Here is a 15572-nt window from a genome sequence, read left to right as displayed (position 1 = left end):
GCAAAGAGTGATGTATTTTAGTACTGGATCTTATAATCAGTGATCCTATAGGGAGGCTTGACCGAGAAACACCAGGATCTTGAGCAGACTTGGACAAGTCAGAGGTACTTTTTGCTATGGAGGCAGGTGCTCTCTGGATAGCAGAGACTGAATACAACCATTTGCGACTGTTTGGATCAAGGAATCCGCTGTTCTTTCTGCTCTTGCTTACGTGATGTCAAATGTGTCTTGCTTTCCCTTTTCTCGTTTTGCTCTCATTGGAGAACCAGTCTCTGTCAGCAAAATCAGATAGATTAGTTTTCACCAAAGAATTCAAAGGAAGAGATTGGGATATTGACTCTCAGTCCAGTTGCTCTCTGTCAAAGCTGCCTCACAGGTTCATCCTATGACAGCCTGATTTACAGGCTTTCTTCAAATGAGCAGAAATCCGCTTTCTCTGTATGGAAACTGGCACAGCCTCAGCTCTTTCCCCAGGAATTAAAATCCTTCGCCCCCTTTCTGCTCCATCCTGCTTGATGTAAAAACAAAATGGAGCTATGTCACGTCACAGCTGTTGTAAGGGCCAATAAATGTCTTTTTTTTCTGCTCCATCTGATGTTCTCTCATTTCACACAAGAATTGTGCTTGAAGCAGTACCACTAACTGACAGGGATCTGGAGGAAGCATACCCATGGCATTACCCTGTTGTCTACTGTGGGATGTCTGGAGACTATTAATAGCCGTACCTACCTCTTAGGTGGCATATTTAATCCACAGTTTGGAAAGCTTTACTGGTCTCTAATGGAGACAGGCTGGGAACTGGAGGAAGCACTTCTGATTTGTGCAGGCAGGTCATCTTGAGAAAATTTTCTCAATTAAAGTATCACACGCCACATTGTCGTGTACATGTTTCTCTAGCAATGCATGGGATCTTAGAGTAGATGCGAATAAAAATGGCACTCATAGTTCCCTTTTAAGCTCCTAGAGTAATGTAAAACAGCCTTAAATGAGAAATCAGGCCTGTATGTGAGAGGGAGAGCACTCGTATCATTAATACAGCTATGTAATTGTGCCTACCCCAAAACACTCGAGCACTGTCTATTCCTTTCCAGGTAATAAACCATTTATATGTGGTCTGCTTTTAGCATGGAGTAAAATATTTTTTTTTCACCCAGGCTGTGATGTATAATTATATAGCGACATCAAATTTGAGCAGATACCAACTCAAAGGAATGGGTTTGGTCCTGTTCCTGTAGTTCCATTTCCATGTTAACAATTTTTCCCCCTCTTTAAATTATATTTTTATTGAAAGCTTCAAAGGTCAACTTAGACATTCAGAGAAAATTTGTAACTCAGAGATTGCTTAGTATTCTCTCATACAGCACAGCCCTACATTACTCTGTGTCAGCAAATTAAGAAAATGAAAGCTGTGGCCAAGGATTACAATAGCACTGGTGTTAACCTTTTACAGCGTTTGGCATCCTGTCAATTTTAGCCACAGGACAAACTTGCCATTCACATACAGCAAGTGGGCGTTGAAGTTTTTAATCTAAAAATGAAATCTTGCCTATAGGAGAGGAACATAGGGAGTGTAGATCTTCCTTGCTGTTGAAGAAACCCCTTGAGTAACCGAGATCTTTTCAGCTATGCTTTCTTCATTCATCCATTTTTTTTCCTCCTTTCTTCCTCTTGCAGATGCAGAGGGATATCTGTTTTACTCGACTAAAATGGCAATACTCAAGAGCAGAGCGATGTGTGGGTGCCCATATATTTGCAAGATTGAGAGCCTAGAAAGACAGATAACCTGCAGTTCTTATTTATAAAACCCTTGCTGTCCAGTGAGGCCTAGTGACGCACAGTTGCCTAACTTCAATCTTTTGTGTAGTCCTGGGAAAGTTAATAGTATTGCTTAGCTATTAAAGTACCTTGCTGAATGGAGGTCACAATTAATCAGGCAGTTAATTATTCAGAAGACCTAGATTTTAATGCTAAGTTTATTTTACACAATAGTTGCTATGTTCAAGGCACACTTGATTTAGCTTGGCCAATAAAAAAAGATTGTCCAGTTTCACTTCATTGCTGCTCAGTTTTGCTTTTTGATTTCCCTCTAAGTGTTTCCTTTCTGCTTCTGACACGGGAATTCTGATCCGCTTTTCTCTACAAAGCACAAGCCCTAACCCAAAATCATGACAGCGTTTTGCACTGTGTTGGAAAGGCTTCATTTCTATTTCTAAATTTAGAGGCAAAAAGCCTCACAGAGACAGTTTAAAAACTGTTGTCAGAAATAAATATTGCTGGGGGGCTGTATAACAGGGTCAGATTTTACTGGGTAATGTTCGGTCAGCGGATGGTCCAAAGATTAGGAGTTATTTTAGCTAGTCGTGAAGAATCAAGTCCAAGGCAAATTGAAGTCAGTGATTCTATTATTTGGTCCCATTGCTATATGATACAAGCATTTAATTTTAATGTTTCCACATAACTACTGTGCAGCAAAAGGTGGTATTTCAAGCTGAACAGACTAAGGATCATATCTGTGCTCTCCGTGACTGGATGTCTGAGCTGGCTAGTCTGCAAGTGCTTCCTCTTTAGACACAGGAGAGAGGCAGGATCTTTAGACAGGATTTTGAAGCCTCTGTTTCATCTTCTGCTTTGATTTGCCATTAACGGATACTGTTTACGACTAGTTTTACCTGCAAAATATTGCTCCAGCAGCAGGTGGGACGAGATATATCCTGTCCAAGAACAATTATATCATACCTTTCCTGAGGGCAGACTTTTTTTTTAAGGCAATGTTTTAAGGGCAGTGTGGGCATGCCCTCTCCTACCCACCGCTATGGCTTGTGGCTCCAGAGTCTGCTTGAAACACAGGGTAGGCTGACGTGTGGTTCTTTGCAGGCTCCGTTTAACATGGTGGTTCGTTCAGACCTTGCCTGCCCATCTCCTCGCCATCCTCTCTGCTTTCAAGCACTCCACACGCTGTTGTTAAGACGATGGATGCTTTGGCTAGCCTAGTAACTGACTGGCTTGCTAAGAGTGAGGAAACAAGCTTTGAGTTGGTGTGCGCTGCCTTTAATGGTACCATTCAATGGGATGCCCCATCCGAAGACGATCCTGCATGTTTGACTTGCTGGAAAAGTACAAGCCATGCTTTCAATTTCTCTGTAACAGTGTCCGGAATCAATGCTATGTAGAGTGAAGCAATACAGAAACACTTAGAATTGAATGTGTGACCTGCAGCGCTGATCCTGATGTCTTAATCCTTGGAAAGGATCCCCCATTTAAGCACTTGTATCATTAAAATAGTGTCGCAAAAGCAAGTCACACTGTACAACATGCCTAGAGTTCAAGTTTGGCCCTTTTCTTTAAACAGGCTCTTGTTAGGAAGGCAAAGTGGTGGGGGGCAGAGGCTACTTTGGATGTGGTGAATTGAAAATGATCCCAGACAGAGGACTGGAACTGGGAGATGATTCATGTTACTGGGAGATGATTCAAGCTCTAAAATCTCACAAACGTACGTTTCTCGCATGCATTCTTCTACTGGAGTCCATGGTGGCTAAAGAACATGTCCCCAGCTCAGAGAGCCCCTCACAGAGTTGCTGCTGCGATTGCTCCTTAACTCATTTTAATCAAAATGATATAACCAAACTCTTAAAATACTGGCTCATTTTGACAGCAATTCAGCTAACAGAAGAGCTAATATTATCCCACAGAGGGATAGCAAGGAGCAGGTTGGAATGCACTTAGGAACAGAAGAGAACCCATGTAACTGCAGCCAGAAGGTTAAGTTAGCCTTGAAATTAATTAAGAAGGTGGGGTTAGCCTTGAAAAATAGATCTACTTACTTCCAGCTTTATCACTTTTAAAATCTCTAAATAGATGTTTTAATTGTGATTTTTTTTTGGTAAAGAAACAATAGAAGAAATAGAATGTTGAGTCCATTTTTAGCCATTTTTAAATCTCTTCAGATATACATTTAACGACCTAATTCTAACATTTTGGATTTAAGGAATATTAATATCTAGCATGAACCATTTTCAAATTCTGTTGCATTAAAAAGAAAATAAATAGAATTTCAGCCTGGCTGATAAGGTGACAGAGATATTACTTTGGGAGTCTGGTAACTAATACCTCACGCGCATGAAATGATACTGGAAAACGCACAGACTATCTGACAGGGAGCGGTGCATAAACTCGTTATGTTAGAGCCAATTGCAGAGGTAGATTCATGGGACTGATTCAGAAGCGAAGGGGTGATGCCTGGATATCCGACTGTTCCATAAGGCTCAAGACGCAGATAATGTTCGTGGTGTCAGGGACCGCGTCAGATAACATCCTCATCGCTCGCAGCAGATAGCACACTCGGTCAAAGTTAAACACCGTGTACAGCTGCCAAGACTGGTGGATGGAAATTATGTCTCATGCCAGGCATTTGGGACATCCTTTCCTTTTAAAAATAATATGCAGTCTGGTCTACTGAAATGTAGAGTTTATTCCTTTCAATGTTTTTTTTTTTCTTTAGTAGGAGAAGTAAATCTTGATTGCATCAGAAATATAGCACACTTATGCTAGGCAGGACACACAGTAGTGAAGTTGACAGGAGGCAACCAGACTACAAATTAAAAATGAAGCACACCAGCCTTTTCTTAGTCCACCAGCTCAGAAAAATATTGGAACTAAACCACTGGCAAGTAGAGAGTGAGAAGCAAATTAGAATTGGGGCCAGATGGTGTAGATCAGCATGGATATCGACAGAGCTATGTGATTAACGCTGCCAAGAATATCACAGAATTTCAACTTCAGGTGTTATTTGTAGCACAGGTGAGGCAGTTTCACACACACACACGAGCAGATCGTTTTGGAAAGTGGGATTTATTTGTCTGCGTGTTCCAAGAGAACAGGCTAAGCCTGTATAACATTCGATCTGGCAACGTGCGGAGGCTGGGACTAGTCTTGCAAAAAGGCTGAGGAGGGAAGAGAGCAGTGCATCTATCTGACCTGGAAGTTCAATGAAGGACTTGGTCCTGAGCACCGAAAGGCTTCCTCTTTGGAAAAGGGCCTGAAATGGCGCTGAGCTAATGTGAGAGCCTCCCAGTTCAAACCAAGCCCTGTCTGCTTTTAGTTTGCGTTTCTGCATCTTACAGCTCTTCAGAAGAGAGAATTTTGTGTTGCTTGCTGCTTGGTCTGTATAATTCTTTAAATGCAGCTGGTAGCCCCTTTCAAGAGCAAGCTATTTACCCAAAACACAGTTCTCTCTTGACTTCAGTCAGATTTTAGATGGTTACTTATGTAAATACTGGTCGTAGAAATAGGGCATGCTTATTCTTAGAGTTTATGCTTTAGTCTGAAGCAGGAATAATTAGAGTCCCTTTTGAGAAGGACTTGAAGTATATCAGAACTCTTCTATTAAATCCCTGGGTTATTCCAGATATGTCTCACACTGATTTATTTTAATCTAGTATATACTCTGTTTTCATGGTCTAAATTAATAGAAGATTCATTCTCAGGAGTATCTTCATGGTGCATTTTATAAATTAAGCTATTAAAGTTAAGCATTGATTTAAAAAAAAAGAAAAAATCCTTGCCAGCTCTGTGAGCCAATTAAAACATGACTATTTTATTGTATTAAATAAAAGTAATAATAAATTATAGGTGACCTATTAAATATATCCTCTATTGTATGTACTGTAAAAAAATATATCTAGACTGACATTCCATATGAAAAAACTTTTAAAGAACGTGCAGAATACATTGTCCTTTACATATCAGTTTATTGGCAAGTCAGAGTCTAATAACCGGGCAGTATGTGTTGGGGGATGGATTTGGTTTTAATATACTTTATATCATTTCAGTAATTACATATTTTATTATTATCCAATAAATATACATGTATCTAAATGAAGTGTTACCACATCAATATTGGCTTATACCTGCCTAAAAAAAAAGACCTACTCAGCTTCACCGATAGTGGGTATCTCCTGACCATAATATATCTTTGAGACTGTTCTCAAAGATGTTCCGTGAATTAATTATAAAGAATACTACTTGTAATCAATAGTCTCAGTGGATCAATTCAGCTTCTGATGGCCCCCTGACATTCCATATGAATATCTGATAGAAAAGGGGAATGTTGGGGGGAAGTGGAAGTTAAGGGCCTAGTTAGTAGTGGGCTAGATACAAAATTGCAAAACAGTTTTAAAAGAAGATTTTGATGATAAAACAGAGAATGACTTTAAAAAATGAGTTGCTTGGGGCAGCTGTTTTCCAGGAAAAGTCTATTTTATCAGAGCATGCTTGGCAAGCTTAAATGTCACAACAATAAATGCAAGACCCTATCCTAAAGAATAAGGCAAAGAGTGATATTTGCAGGATCCATTCAGTGTTCAGCTTTTTCAATTAGGAGCAGTCAATATTGTTTATGGAGCTTGATTTTTTTTTCTTTTTTAAAAAATACTTACAGATAATGAACTCAAACAAAGGACTTTGGCTCAGTGCAGGAGATCAGTATCAAGCAAAAATGACTTTTGGTCACTTTTGCCTTTAGAGATGCATGCAATATATTCTAAGAACTCAGCCTAAATAACTTCAGACACTACGTTGCTATTTAGGTGCCTAATATCCTGTGCATTGCCATGGGAATTTAGACAATTGAACAGAAATTAGGAGAAGAAAAAGCCTTTGATGATCTGATCCCTACAAAAGAATATCTCAGTCTCTGACTCTACCCTTTTAAACATGTTTTTAGTGACTTAAATGAGAGTTCTTTTATCCTCTGATTGCGTCTTTTTTTTTTCAGTATTTCTTATACTTGTTAGTCATATTAACGGTTCCTTCTGTCTTTGTAGCACACCAGTAATTAATGTTTTTGCTCCCTTTTATGCATGTGTGTATGAGAGTGCGTCTCCCCTTTGGTTTGTATTGAATCTGGAGCCTAAAGTGATGATCAATGACTCAGATTATTTCCTTGCTGTCAGCTATTGACTTTCTCTCAGTCTAATATCAGAGTTCCTTTCCCAGGGTGAAGTTTGCAGGATAGAAATACAAGAAGGAGAGAGAGCTGAGGGGGAAGCTGAAGAAAAGCTTGATAGCCATCTTGCATTTAATCTTAAAGCACCTTTAACAGAATGTGCGTGAAGAGGGGAAAAAACACCTGAACATCTCAATTTAATGTGGAAAATCAGGGAGATTGTGGCTGAAATTTCCTATCAATTATGTCAAAATTAGGCTAGATTTTTTTTCCAGCACAACAATATTTGTTAATTTATATGATGATTGGGTTTCCCTTCAACCTGTTTTGAAGCCCATGCTATTCCTAGGCCACCACTCTGAGCTGATTTTTGGCAGTGTGGCTTCCCTTCAGTACTGCAGAAATAATCATTTAAGGCCAAACTTAATTTTAACTGAATTTTAGCTTGCAATTCCAAACCCACAACAACATCTTGCTGAAAGTGAGCATTTACTCACAGGAATAAGGAGGAAATGTGCTGATTACTGAGTTCTCCAAGTTTTGGAGGAAGATTTTTCATCTGTATCTCTGCTAAGGGTTCTTGAGTCATCATTCTCTGCTCAATCTATAATTACGTGCACTAGAGCACTGTGCTCACAAATTACTTTCTCGTTCTCTTAGTAGTATTTTACCATTTCTGGTAAAGATGAAGCTGAAATGTGAAAGTATTCAGAGAAACAGGCACATGGTTTCAAGGAGAAATGAGTTTGTTATTAGAGCACTTACTGCTTTGTTTCTTGCTGTAAGAAAAGTCCACACACACTAATAATTTCTTTTATAGGGAAGTGAACTTCTTTAGGCTGGAATTCTTCAGGCTTTGAATGATAAGAGTACGAGCTTTCAAGTGAAAGTGTAGATACAGAGTAGAATAGGAAGAAAATGAGAGAGAATAATGGTAAAAAAGAAGCTAGATATGCGTGAGTCCTTGGAAGAACAGAAGATCTTGTGTTAGTCAGTGTCTCTCCAACCTCTCTTTTTGACTAGCTAATCTAGCTTCTTTTCCAAGCTCTGCTGCTGAAGACTGAGAACCTCCTTCAAGTCCAGAAAAAATTTCCGCTGACCTCAGTTGGCCTGGAGTCCTTGGCGTTAATCCAAGGCTGGAAGATGTAGAAGAGGGCCTATGGTAGCTCTGACTCAAAGCCTGGACGCTGGGGGTTTGGAAGCTGGATAGACAGGTTGAACATCTTGTGGCTCTGACTCACAGCATAGTGTGAACCGGAAATCACTTCTCCTCCACAGAGTGCTCTGGTGCTCTCTGGGTGGAGGTCAGAGAGGGAAGACCAGAGAAAGTAAAGGTTGATGTTGTCTGTGGGCAGAGAAATACCTTGGTTTTGGTTCTGATTTGGATGTGATTTAGTTGCCAGGTTGCTCTGATCTGTCAAAGTTGGGGCAGTTCTTGCACCATTCAAAATGCCAGGGGAACCTAAAAATAAATACATTTATTAAAGACACTGTACAGTTTATGCAGCTTACTAGGAGCTTAGCACAATGTCCATTTTGCACAATGGAGATTACATTCTGTCACAGCTCTTCACAGGATCAGATCCAATCCTTCCCTTCTCTCTCCATGCTTTGTTTTTTAGTTCAACCCTGCATTTGCATCAATATAGCGTCATTAATTCCTGTCTCATTTCAGCTAGAATGGAAAGACCGCAGAAAGAACCATCTTCATGGAACTTCTCCTCACTGGATCTGCCTGAAAGCAAACAGCAGAGAGCCTTATTTAGTTTTCATTTAATTAGGTCAGAGTGTCTGTATTACAAATGGTATGTGGCTACAATAGTAGTGAAGTCACTGTTGACTTAATCGTACATGATTAATGCATAGGTTTTACGTTAGTATGAGCTTTTCTCCACTGTGGGAGTAGCCAAGGGATTCCTTTTGTCCTGTAGCAAAGAAGAACGTGGCTTTTTTTTTCTCTTTTTATCCTATGCTGCTTATTGTGCAGAGTCATGTCAGCAGTAAAAAATGTCTTTAAACATGCCTTCTTTTGTCAGTGGAGAGATCAATACAGCAACTTTCTGAAAGCATAATTCAGTTACACGTGTTATGGGAGACTAACATGAATTCTCTTGGTAAGGCTGCTGTTCAGACAGGCAAAGAAATACAGCATGGACTTTATTTCTGAACAGGGTAAGATTAAAGGGATTTCAAGTGTGCTTGAAAATTTATTACAAGGGAGAACAGATCAGGCTTACAGTAGGACATGTCCTACAGAATGAATATACAGCATTGCTACAGGTTTTGCCTCTGTTTCCAGTGGAGTCAACAGGAAATCTCTGCTGTTGGATCAGACCTAAAGCTAGTGATGACTCTGGTGCGTGGGATGCACAGCAACTAGACATTCATACCGAGCTCTTCCAGTGAAAGCCACCATTGAAGTGGAAAGTGTTTATAAAATAAATACCTGCCCTGAGATAAGCTGAAAGATACTAAGGGGCTTTAAAAAGAATTGGTCAGACATAGTCTAGTAAAACTTCGTTCTTAATTAGTGGATCTTGCCACACTGATGTCAGGTGGAGGAGGCATAGAGATGCATGGTGATTTCTGCTGCCCTTTTATGTGTAGAACATCGTGTTTAAAGCAATGCAGGAGCCCTTTCTGATGGTTTCCAGCAGGAAGGGAAGATGAAGAACTAGGCTGTGTCAGTAAACAGTCTGTCATAAGCAGAGTTACGATTTAACCAGGACATCACTGTAAAGAACTTGAAAAAAATACTTCAGGCATGGTGCAAGAGGATTTTGAATCACCACCCATCACAGTTTTTGCATGATAATTTTCTGTAGTTTCGCTTCCCATCCATAAACACCAAGGATGCTGTCATACTTGCTGGCAGATTTCCCACTGATTTCGGTGGGAGATGGTCTCTGCTTGATCCACATAGTCAGGACTGCAGGTGAGTGGGCATGGAGAGGAGTGGCTGAGCACAACAGAAGAGTCCTCTTTATCACGGAAAGGTTGGGCCAGTACTTACAACTGATTCGGTCATTCACTGTCCCTCTGTCACCAGGCAAAATACTTTTAAGTATGTGTGCCTTTTTTATAGCATACTTGCACAATCTCATCTTGAATCAGAAAAGACATCCATAAAAGCCACTGAAATCCAGAATATTCATCTCAAAATTGACCATAAAATATTTCTTCCTTGCTTATTGATGATTTTGTTGTCCTTAGCATGTGAGCCTGGTTATATCTCACTACCTTTCTGCAGCAACATTTTCATTTCAAAGCTTATTCCTGTGTTTGTCATGGTCATTAACATGTAAATGTATCTCATAAAGCACAGAAATGAACTCATAACCATAGCTTTTTCAGCTATTAACACACGCAATAGTTAAGTCTGATTATGAACATAGCCCATCCGCATTCACTGGCAACACATTCCTGTGGGGCTCTGTATGTCTTTGCTTGCTCTGAGTTGGGTTGACTTAGGAGTTCATAAAGCTTAAACCTAATAAATTAATTAAACAGCAGTACTTCAGTCCTAGAATTGGGCTTAAATGTACAAGAGAGCTTTTTTCCCCAATTTTTGAGCATTTTAAGTCTACTTACTGAAAATATCATTTTTAGAAGTTTGAGTCCCTGACTTTGAGAAATGTTCTGAAATTTAACAGCCCATTATTTTTGTATGGGCAATTAATTGCAGTCAAAAGTGATGCACTTCATGGAAAGAAGGCAGATGGATGGCTGAATCATTCCATCACCTGTCATGACTCATTCCCATCATTTCCATCCCTTCATGAAGGATGCATAAATATGTCTGCAGACTTAATCATGGCTGAGAGGGTCTCATTAAAATATTATCTTGGTTAAGGTCAGAAAAACGCTTATGTAACTTCACGATTAGATCGTAGCAGAGGAGGAGTCAAGACCTCAACTCCCCATTCAGAAGCAGATGTCCATACCAAAAAATATGCTGAGTCTGGCAAAGTAGAGAGTTCATGCCTGCATTTGCTCTTGAGCTTCTCAACACTGCAGACAGTTCTCCAGACCTGATTTCTCTCAGTATTTTATAGAATGCAGTGCCCTCTAGTCCCAAGGGAGAAGACATTTTATGGTAAATTACTATAGACTAGGAGCATATTCTGCCCTCATTCCCCAGCAGACTCTCATAGGATGAACTGTGCGAGCCCTTTTGTGGCTTGGCTTAATGCACTTTCAAAGTGTACCGGGAGGTTTTATCTAGCCATTTTTTTCAGACAAGTACTTGCTTGACCCATGCTTCAGACTGACCCACTGTGAACTGACCTGATCAAATGCCATGTGGCCGCAGTTAACTTGCAGAGGGCATTGCATAATCCCGTTACACAACTTGTGTTTTGAAGCTGTTTTTTGTCTGCTCAAGTTGGAAGATGGGCAGAATGCCCCTGGAAAAAGACTATGTAGCCTTAATGTATGAGTATCTTTCGCAAAGAACTGTGGAGGGTGTTTTCATGGTAGTAAGACCTTAGAGAAGAGCTAATCAAGTGACTGAAGGGATGTAAGTGTATGCAGAGGCTATTCCCTGACTTGGATAAAAGCAATGATCTTGCCAAGTTCCTTGCAGGTGAGGACCTTTCATTACTGACAAGCGCAAGTCCCAGACTGGTGGAAGTGACTGTCTGGACCAGGCACTCCACATCTCTCTCCAGGGACGAGAGAAAAGACTGAGAAAGAAAATTTACTGGATAGTTACATTAAAAGTTGTTTAACAAGTGGTCAAATCTGTGGAGCTAAGGCGGTTATTATTATAGCAATAGAATTTTATTTAGTCACTATAATGTCTAAGGACTCTAATCATAGACGAAGTTTTCATTAAGACAGGAATAGCTCGGAGATCAGCAAAAATACAGTGCATGTCCAAAGGAGTTTGTAATCTGAATGTCACCTACCCTTGATATCTAGATAGCTCAAGGCTCAGTAAAGCAACAATCAGCTTATGCACCTGATGGCTCTATGAAAGAAGCATCGTGACAGTGGGGCAGTGAAGAATTTTTGCAACTCCTTGGATAAACCACCCTCTGTTTCACATGAGATTTGGGTTGATATACATAGCAAGCAGTAGACAGCAACTCTGGGGACAGCATGCATCCCTGGAGCACTGTGAAACAGAAGGCAGCTTGAATTTGCTGTCACTTGGCTTCCAGTGAACCTTGCAAAACACACGATTTCTCTGTCTACTCTCCTCTCCAGGTCTGTGCCTTACAGACATCACCTCAGCAATGGTTGTTGCCTCTTTTTGAAATGATTCTTTATCTGTGGCTGTATGATGATATTATGTAATAGTGTGAATAAAGTCCCTTATTGCACTAGATGCATAATACCCTATTATTATAATGACTAGGTTAGGGAGAAACTAGCGCTTTACTGATGAAGTAAATAAAAGTTTCACTTTCCCTCTGTCTGTCCTCAGGTGTGTAGTATCTGCTCGAACTCTGTGCGTTGTCGCCATCCACCCAGTTTTTGCCACTGAGTGCCTTGAAAGTGGGCAGAGGGTGGATTTGGAAGATTGCCCTTGGTGTACTCATTCTAGTCCAAGCGGTTTTGTGAGTCACGCACTATGCCTTTGCTTTCACAGAGAAACGCATATTCTCTAGCTTGCAGTTCCATTTGCTCATGCCCATTTCCTGCCAAAGTAACTATTTCAGGGCTGGTGCAGGAGGGAGAGGGCAGAAGAGAGAAATGGCACTGCCAATCTTTCATTAATTTCTAGATCTGAAATGAAGAGAAAATAAATGTGAGAGTCTAATAATAACGAGCTGGAGTCCCAAAGATGGTGATTCAAGGCAAACTTCTTTAACTAACAACTTAATTATAATAAATTTGTGTCTAACAGCACCAGGCAAATAAATCAATCAACCCTTGCAGGCGGGCTCATTAAAACTAGTAAAGTACAAACCAAAAGGGTCATATTATTAAAAGGGATTAGCATTTACCAGTTAAATCCTTTGCTGCCCACAGGTTCCAGAAGAGAATTCAAATTCTGAGCTTAACCATTGTTATAGGCAATAAAAGGGCAGACCTTGCACGGCAGTAAATGCCTTTGGGTCCCAGCGGCCAGGCCCTTGGCTGGCCAGTGCAAATGGGCATGACTGTAAAAAAGTCAGTGGATGTTTGCCAGTCTGGTCCGGCTGTGAATTGTGAACTGCCCCATAGAGTACGCTGAAACGTGATCGGAGGGAGTTCTCTCTTGCAAAGTACAAGTAATTTCTGTGCGAGCTTTTCCCCAGGTCTGTGTCTTACAGACTGAGACATCACCTCAGTAATTGTTGTTGGCTCTTCTTGCAGTGACTCTTCCCTGGCTGCGTGGGACGTCTCTATGTCAGTCAGGTCTTAATACACTGTAGCCCTCAAGCAGCATTTTATTATCCTTGCCCTTCTTTCACTGCTGCAGGACTCCATGCTTTGGATTTTCTAGTGCTTTGAGAGGCAAATTTTTACAGGCCTTATTATAGTCTTGTTTCTTTAGGAGAGTATATTTACCCTGGAAGAAACATTAAACTGAGAACAGCTATCCAAACAGCTGGCATCCTTATTCTTGTTTTTCTTTTTTATCAGATACAGTGTTGGTGTCTGCAAAGAGATTTTTTTCCTTCTCAAACTTTCTTCTACCCACACTTGCATTCCAGTGATGACCATCTGTATCTGCAACGTCACTTGCTGCTGTCCAGGAAATGTGATATTAAAATTGCTGCATCATTCGTAACCTCACTGCAGGTTCAAGTGACAGGATTTACAGGGGAAAATGCTGGAGTGCTCTTGTTTCTATTCTTGTATTACATTTTTGATGGTAAGCAATTCTATGGAGAAAACGTGTCTCTCTTGGTTTGAGCAAAATGCCCGGAATCCAGAGGCTACTATTTCTCAAGAGAAGGCTACAATTAGGAAGGCAGAGAGGAGAGCCAGAGGAGAGCTGCGGTTCTGCTCTTCCCAAGCTGTTTTCGAAGAACCCGCTAATGGTCAAAGGTAGATGATTACTAGTCTGCTCTTCAGCTAGGAGAACTTGCTGGGGAACCTTGGATATTGTCACTTTTCTGCATTGGTTTCAGTATTTGCAAAATGGAGAAGGAAATAGGAGTAGAAGAACTATCTGCCTATATAATCTGAGATGCTTAGAGGGATTGGTATTGTCTAGTATGAAGTTGCATTTATGGTGAGTTCAGACACTCACATTCTCCTTCTTTATAGTACGTTAAGGCTGCTGTGATCTGCAGCTCCACTGACATGCTGCAGCTGAGTGCTGCATTTGGAGCCAATTTATTTTCCTTCCACACATCCCCGTAGCCTCTGAATGTCACTAGCTTTGTATGGGTCTCTTATCCTGATGAGAGAGTTCCTAGAAATAAGCAGGAACCCCTTAATCTCCCCATCTCCAACAGTCTTCCCTCTTTCCATAGAAGTAGCAACAATTTCAGGACAGGTCTGTTAACACCTTCACTGTAGGAGTCCTGTCAACTCTGTGATCAATACAGGACTGAATGAAAGGAAATATGATCATGCTGGAATACTCTAATACCCCTTCTTGCACTTGCTCCTTCCTTGCATCTTTTAAAGGGCAAACGGCCCTTCAGCCTTTTGCTGAACTTCACCTCAGATCACAAGCAATCGCTCTTTTGTCTTTTTTTTTCTGAGAGGTGAAGGGTTAAAACAGTAAATACATTGGTTCCTGTTTTCCCTTTCTGCAGTTCTGGACTCCAGCTGGGTGAGGACATAGAATAGTTACAGATTCATGGGAAATGCTCATCTTCTCACAGTGCTTACAGCAACAAAGCTCAGTGTGATCTTCCCAGAGCACAGCTGCAGAGCTGAAGTAGTTCCCTCACTAAGGCTGCTGGGAATCTCTTGCAGGCAGTAGTGATTAGGTGGACTTTTAGCAGGGTGCATATGTGAACCCAGTGGTGGAATCCTTTGAGCACAATTGAGTTCAAGGCTTGTAGGACAAACAGTGTCATAGATCCTCAGCTGGCTTTGGCCATCAGCTGTTCTCAGGCTATTTCCATGCTGTGAGTCTCTGGCTGGTAGCTTTCAGACCTGGTAGAAAAATATATTTCTAGTGTAGAAGGCAAACGTGAGGTGGTAAGATCAGTTCAGTGATTATTCTGGTGGCTGGATGCACAGCAGTTGCTCAGTATTGCTTTCACCCTTCACAGCAGGTATTCAGTTTCCACAGATCTAAGCTGCAGGGCTCCCAGGGGCCAGGTGGACAATTTCTTACTTAACACTTCTTTCTGAGCTGGATCAAATGCTTCAAAAGCCGTGTAGCCAAGAGAGAGCTTTGGTGCTGCAAGAGTGAAGTCTGGGATGACAAGGTAGAAATGGCAAGCTCTCCCAAGGCTCTCTGGCCCTGTTGTCACTAAGGGAATGTGAAGCCGTGACTGCTGCAGCTGAGAACTCTCCCTTATTTAGTAAAGAAATAGCCACTACTGAACATACATCTCACACTTCATTGGCAGAAGACCCACCTGGGATGCAGCTAAGCCAAGGTCCTGCAGTACCTGCTGTTAGCGCAGCTGATCCCTTCACCTGCAGTGAAGTAGGTGAATAAAAACGCGAGTCTCACTGGGTACTAGGGGTATGTTAGTGTCCCTGTATGCTGCACGCTTTGATAACT

The sequence above is a fragment of the Rhea pennata genome, chromosome 10 (genome assembly GCF_028389875.1).
Source record: "Rhea pennata isolate bPtePen1 chromosome 10, bPtePen1.pri, whole genome shotgun sequence".
NCBI lineage: Eukaryota > Metazoa > Chordata > Aves > Rheiformes > Rheidae > Rhea > Rhea pennata.
Note: the sequence above shows the minus strand (reverse complement) of the source record.